Here is a 7,533-nt window from a genome sequence, read left to right as displayed (position 1 = left end):
GAGAGAGAGAGAGAGAGAGAGAGGAGCGTGACAGTCCTGTATTCCATCCCTTTATAAATAGTTCCTTTAACAAAACATTATAGACTCATCAGCAGTTGAACTAAATAATGGAAACCTTCGAGATTCACAGAACTTTTTCTCAAAATTCAAAAGGCGTTAATTATTTGCTTTACAGTTAGCCATCTTAACCAAACTTTTTATTTATTTCTTTATTCTTTTTAGCAGTTTTCTAGATGTCAGCTTTATGAAGATTTCAGCCTTTTTTTTCATTAACGCGACCTGTTGGGGAGGAGGAGGATGGGGAGGAGGAGGAGGAGGAGGAGGAGGAGGAGGAGGAGGAGGAGGAGGAGGAGGAGGAGGAGGAGGTCTTTTCTCTCGACCGGAGATTTATTTCTGTATTTCCGTCGTGTTGCGTTTTTATTTTGCCGTTGTTTTGTGTGTATGTTTTTTTTTTTTATTAAAGTGTGTTGTTTTTTTTCCATTAATGAAAGAGCTTATATGTGTGGATGAGACATATATATATATATATATATATATATATATATATATATATATATATATATATATATATATATATATATATATATATATATATATATATATATATATATATAGAGAGAGAGAGAGAGAGAGAGAGAGAGAGAGAGAGAGAGAGAGAGCGCGCGCCAATAAGACCCAGACCGAACCACTAGAACCAAGACACAAACAAACAAACACACGCACAGTCTTCTTCCTCATCCCTTGATGTAGTGAATCAGCGCCATCGAGAAGGCTATAAGCTGACATGTTATGCACATATGATTTGCCTAGTAAATCCGAGGTAAATCCCAGGTAAACCCAGCCACGGAACGGCGATTATCTCGAATAAAAATCCGCCGGAAATGTTGGCGGGCACGACGTTAATGTGCTTGGGTATTTGGGTCCTTTCTGGGTTATGAAAAATCCGCACGAAACCTCGCTTTCGTCTCCCTACCCTATTGAACCCTTCAATTCCCCAAAGAAAATGCCTTGATGGTCCGTCCTGTGTTTTTTTTTTTTTTAATTGTGTCGGGGTTATTTTCTTTTCTTGGGAGGGAATTGCTCTTTGTGTGTGTGTTTGTGTTGATGTATGTGTGTGTGTGTGTATGTGAGAGAGAGAGAGAGAGAGAGAGATAGAGAGACTTTACATTTCTGCTACTTTGAGTTTATTTAAAGGCACATCAGGTCTCAGTTTGGAGAGAGAGAGAGAGAGAGAGACTTTACATTTCTGTTACTTTGAGTTTATTGAAAGGCACATCAGGTCTCAGTTTGGAGAGAGAGAGAGAGAGAGAGAGAGAGAAAAGAAAGAGAGAGACTTTACATTTCTGCTACTTTGAGTTTATTTAAGGCACATCAGGTCTCAGTTTTGGGGGAAGGAGAGAGAGAGAGAAAGAGAGAATTCTACATTTCAGAAGGTTTAGATTTTTTCTCATTTTAGATATTTTTTTCATGTTTTCATGTTATATTTTAAAATAAATTTTCTTTAACATTCTTCTTCTTTACTAGAAATTTTTATGTTTTTAATCTACCTTTTTTTTATTTATATAGTACTTTAAATTTATACTGCCTTGTTGTATTGAAAGAAATATTGTTTATCAAGTATAACGTCGACCCTTCATGAAAGTTGTCATATTCAAATTTTTCTGCTCACTTCATTTTAAGACATTTTTCCGATTTCATTATCTTATCTTACCTGTGGTTTTCTTGAAGCGTTTTGGGACCATTCGCAGTTCGAATATTATTTTGAATGTGCGATATAAATAAAAACTTGTGATTTTAAACTCGGTGTTGTGTCTGCGGAAAATTAATGGATTCCATGACTTGGTGGTTTTACATCTGGAAGGGAATTTTGAAAACACTTCATGGAGACTTGAAATATTTTTCACATTTTTTTTTTATTTTTATTGTTTTTGTGTATGAGTTCTTCACTTCATTTTTTTGGCAGTTATATATTTTATTAATGATCGGTTCTCTCTCTCTCTCTCTCTCTCTCTCTCTCTCTCTCTCTCTCTCTCTCTCTCTCTCTCTCTCTCTTAGACTTGAAGTTCAAGATGGCACGCCGAATATTAATTTTATATATATAAAAATATATGTATACAGGTATATATATTTATATATGTACATGTATAAATATAAATATATATATATAGATTTATATATATACATTTATATATGTATGTATATATGTGCATATATGTTTATATATGTATATATACATATATAAGTATATGTATATATATATATATATATATATATATATATATATATATATATATATATATATATATATATATATATATATAGAGAGAGAGAGAGAGAGAGAGAGAGAGAGAGAGAGAGAGAGAGAGAGCCAGCCTTGCTTTACAAGTAATGCACATGAATCAACTCACTAGACAAAAAATATGCGAATTTTCATTCCACATTTTCTTTCCCAAACCGAATGCTTTCGAGGCTTTGAGTTTTGCCGACCTGGACCGTTTAGTTGTGACACAAAAGATTCCTCTTTAAAAGCGTCAACTTTGATTCATAGTTTTGTTTTGTCAACAGACGCAATTTTTTTTTTTTTCGCAAGTCTGTTTTGCTGAGCTGAAACTCTTACTGGAAATGTTGAGGGGATTTGTGTGTGTATGACTTGCTAGTTTAGATTCGACGAAGGGAAAGGAATATTTTATGTAGAGGTTGAATTGATTTTTATCATTTTTATATATATATATTATATATATATATATATATATATATATATATATATATATATATATATATATATATATATATATATATATATATATATATATATATATATATATATATATATATATATATATATATATATATATATATATATATATATATATAAAGAAGTATTTTAGTATTTGTATTTTATTCATATCCATCAGGCCGTAATGTGACTTCATAATACTAAAAGCCTCTCTCTCTCTCTCTCTCTCTCTCTCTCTCTCTCTCTCTCTCTCTCTCTCTCTCTCTCTCCTGTAATTTTGAAAATTACAATGAACTCCATTTACCAAAATATAATAAATTCACTTTTATTTTATTTTTTTCAAGTCCGTCTCCGTCTGTCCCTCAAGTACCGTCAATAACGCCCTTATTTCTGTCTCCTCCTCAGGCGACGGCGGAGGAAGTGGCTCCTCTTCAGGCTCGCTGACGGGGGTGGCTGACAGCTCGCCCCCAATTATCCTGGAGGGGCCGCAGGATGCCTACGTCATCAAGAATAAACCAGCCACCCTCGTGTGCAAGGCCGCGCACGCCCTCAAAGGTAGAATTTTTCTGTTGCGGTATTCTAAGTTGTAGTTTCAACTGGAGTGTTCAAAGTGATGCTTCCAGCTATAGTGCGCTCTTAAGCAAATGTTAGATGGAGTATTCTAGGTCATGTTTCTATTTGGAATACTGTATGGTAACTGTCAGTTGGAGTATTCTAAGTTATGTTTTCACTTGGCTGTACTCTGCGGTAACTGTTAGTTGGAGTATTGTAAGTAATACTTTCAGTTAGTTTATTCTAAGGTAAATATAATTGGAGCATTCCAAGTTATATTCTCAGTTGGAATACTCTAAGGTAATTGTTACTGTAGTATATCTAGTATTCTAAAGTAACTATCAGTTGGAGTATTCTAAGTTATACTTTCAGTTGGAGTGTTCTTAAGTAACTGTTAGTCGGAATATTTTAAGTTATACTGTTCATTTGAAATGTTCTAAGATGACTGTTGTCTTAGTGTTGTTATTTACTTGTCAGATGGGGTATTAAGTTGGAGCATTCAAAGTTACCTTAAGTTGGTGTATTCTAAGTTACTTTAAGTCAGAGTATTCTAAGTTACTTTAAGTTGGAGCATTCTAAGTTACAAGTTACTTTAAGTCGGAATATTCTAAGTTTCGTGAAGTCGGAGTATTCTAAGTTATTTGAAGTTGCAGCGTTCTAAGTTACTCTAAGTTAGAGCATTCTAAGTTACTTGAGGTTGGAGTATTCTAGGTTACTTAAAGTCGGAATATTCTAAGTTACTTGAAGTTGGAGCATTATAAGTTACTTTAAGCCAGAGCATTATAAGTTACTTCAAGTCGGAGTATTCTGAGTTACTTTAAGTGGGAGTATTCTAAGCTACTTTAAGTCCGAGTATTCTGAGTTACTTTCACTTGGAGTGTCCTAAGGCTTATAGCAACCTCATGTGAGGGAAAAGCTTTTTTTTTTTTTTTGCATTAACTCTAGAATTTTATTAATTCTTGCAAGTCTAGAGGCCAGTGGCATGGCAGCCTATAGCCATTTTCTTTAAGTTGACTGTAAATGACACCACTGAGCTTACCAACCCACCGGAAGTTACATTATACATGCTAGTCAGCAGCAAGATACACAAACCTCAGTGATATCGACTGGCGATATTTACCGCCAGCTCCCAAAAAACACACTCGAGAATTGCGTAATTGGCAGATTCATTACATAACCGTTTATAAAATCATTCAACTTTAACGTTGGAAGGGTTCCCGAAGGAGGAGGTTAGTTCGCCGACGTGATCGATACAGGTTCTTTGGTCAGAAATGTATTTTTTTATTGTGAATTTGACACCCATCAAGTTCGCTTTTTTCTTAATGTGAATTTGACACCCACCAAGTTCGCTATTTTCTTAATGTGAATTTGACACCCATCAAGTTCAGTTTTATGTCGGTTGGATTCCCGAGGATGAAGGCGCCGATTTGAAAGATTCAAATTTTTGGTCAGAAATGTATTTCCTTAAAGTGAATATGACACCCATCAAGTTCAGTTTTATGTCGGTTGGATTCCCGAAGATGAAGGCGCCGACTTGATAGATTCATGTTGTTTGCTTAGAAATTTAGTTTCTTGCCATGAATTAGAACGTACAACTGTAATGTTACATGAAGAATAATTTCAACAATTATTCGTTCCTTATGCGAAATCATTTTTTCCAGAAATATTTTTTATCAGATGTAATTACAACATTCAGTTTGTACGCATGTAGGAGGAATACTTGCAATAATTGTTGAGAAAATCTATATTAAAATGAGATGCCTTATTTAGAACAAACTCTAAAAATGTACTTAATGTTTTTATTCAATGCATTTGAACGAGAGTGGGTGCCTAATTTAGTGAACATATTAAACATGTCATAGAAATATGTAAATAATATTGAACTTTCCGAAAAAGTGGATGCCCTCGAGAAATGTGTAAATTTTTAGGAACACCTTCCAGTTCCTTGGGCCCTTATTTGAGACATTAGAGAAAGTTTTATATGAAAATTTTGTATCATATTTTATAAATGCTACAGCAGAATTTTTAAACAAAAGTGGATATTTTGTTAGAAATAGTTTTTGAAACAGAAAATATTAGGAATTATTTCTTGACAAGGCTTTTAATGACTCACTTAAATGCTTATTTTTTTAATTAACATATTGGAAGTGTTATCAGTAAAACAGTTATAATACTTTTAAGAGAATATCCATAGTTACAGTTAATTTTCGCATTACATATCCTATCCTACCTTATCAATTGGATGTTCAGGAGGACTTTTAAAAAATATACAAGTTATTTTGAAATTCCACCAAAAAGTCTTCTTACACAAAAGTAGAGTTTGTCACTTTGCCATCTTTATCTCTCCTCCGTGTTTAGGACGAATTTTCGAAAATGCTTGGTTTGAAATTTTCCGAAACGAAGTTTCCCGTCACTTTCTCTTCTTTGTCTTCCAGACCATCAAAAATAGATACTAATTTTCTCTTCCGAGCAAACACGGCTTCGCGGACGTGCTGTCGAAGGCTCCTTGTCTCTCCCCCTCCCCCTGTCCCCACCACCCCTTTCCTCCTCCCCATCATCATCATCCCCGCCCCCCCTTGTATTTGATCAAGGTTAATTATGAGCAATAATCACTTTTGTGGACTTTTCGTGATGGTGAGTTAATGAAGACGACTTTGCCGAGTGGAAAATCCTTCCGTATTTGCTTATAATTGTGAGAGAGAGAGAGAGAGAGAGAGAGAGAGAGAGAGAGAGAGAGAGAGAGAAGGGGGAGAAACCGGAAGCTTAGCCCTTAATCACAAGACGTGTTTTACATAACATTGTTGGGCTTTCCACCCTAATTCTCCGTTGTTCATTCCGCCGTTGTAATGCTAATTGGGCTTTTAATTCGTCACGATTGAACAGCTTAAATAGATTAATTAAAAATTAGGAAAATTATCCGAAAATATTATGAACAAAGCTTCAACCCAATTTGAAAACTGTAGATGACCAAAGAGTGCTACTGGGGACCCTAGTGCTTTGCGAATCTCTCTCTCTCTCTCTCTCTCTCTCTCTCTCTCTCTCTCTCTCTCTCTCTCTCTCTCTCTCTCTCTCTGTAAACTTGTTGACATGTAAATCTCACTTGTTTTGTATAATCTGCATATATGATAATTTGTTAAACGCTGAATCAATACGAGTATTCGGAGAAGAGAGGAATTACAGAAGAGCATTTTGTCATGTTGAAATTTAATGTTTATCAATTATTATTATTATTATTATTATTATTATTATTATTATTATTATTATTATTATTATTATTATTATTATTATTATTTCACTGGCAATATTGGCATGAAAACTCAACTAATTTTGAAAGATTTTGTCAATTTGAAAGTAAAATTTTAAGAAGAATGTTAGGAGTCAGATTGTAGAATTGAGGTAGAACTGATACGTAAAGGAAAGCACAAAGGTTCCATTTATAAATGAGATGATAATGAAAGAGAGATGGAGATGGCTTGGACCTGTCCTTCTCACAACCCGTAGGAGAGTAGAGCCTGACTAGTTGTAAGACCCAGCATACTTGGATGGGAACTGTGAGAATGGAGATTGGAGAAAGTACATAATGGAGGTGAGTACATGATAGAGATTTAAATAAAGACCCTTTGTGTCCCTCAGCGTTGAAGGCGATTATTATTATTATTACTATTATTATTATTATTATTATTATTATTATTATTATTATTATTATTATTATTGAAGAGATTGTTGCGGTTTCCCCTACCCTCCCGATCCCCTACCTACCCCGCCCCCACCCAGGGCGGACAAACAGGTTTGCAGGAGGAGGGTGGGTGTCTCCCGTACCTTCCCGTTCCCCTACCTACCCCGCCCCCACCCGGGGCGGACAAACCGGTTTGCATGGGGTGGGTGGCTGTGTCATATCTCTGATGCTGTCCCCCCGGGAGAGAACAAACAAGATCAGATCCTCTCGGATTTTTTATTATTATTATTATTATTATTATTATTATTATTATTATTATTATTATTATTATTATGAAATTCACAATCTCTTGCAAAACAGTTTGTGTAATAAAAATCCTCAATTATATAGTAAACTATATTACTATATAAAAGTCAAGAGTCAAGACTTTGCTCTTGACTTATACATAGTAATACAGTTTACTACATAATTGTGAATTGTTATTATTATTATTTTTATTATAATATTTATTATTATTGTTTATTATATATACCAACGCACGCGCTGACGCCTCGCCCCTAAAACGTGG

The 7,533-nt window shown here is 34.5% G+C and overlaps 1 protein-coding gene across 2 annotated transcripts in view; it reads left to right on the top strand.

Annotated features, from left to right (window-relative positions):
* LOC136854242 (netrin receptor UNC5B-like) overlaps positions 1-7,533 on the top strand; it is a 602,045-nt gene that overhangs the window by 117,791 nt on the left and 476,721 nt on the right. For both annotated transcript variants that reach the window (XM_067130599.1, XM_067130597.1), the window contains exon 2: positions 3,143-3,292. The gene's annotated coding sequence lies outside the window, so the exon portion shown is untranslated. The remainder of the gene's footprint in view (positions 1-3,142; positions 3,293-7,533) is intronic.

This window comes from Macrobrachium rosenbergii, chromosome 28, assembly GCF_040412425.1.
Source record: "Macrobrachium rosenbergii isolate ZJJX-2024 chromosome 28, ASM4041242v1, whole genome shotgun sequence".
Lineage (NCBI taxonomy): Eukaryota > Metazoa > Arthropoda > Malacostraca > Decapoda > Palaemonidae > Macrobrachium > Macrobrachium rosenbergii.
Note: the sequence above shows the minus strand (reverse complement) of the source record. Positions and strands in the feature narration are given on the sequence as shown.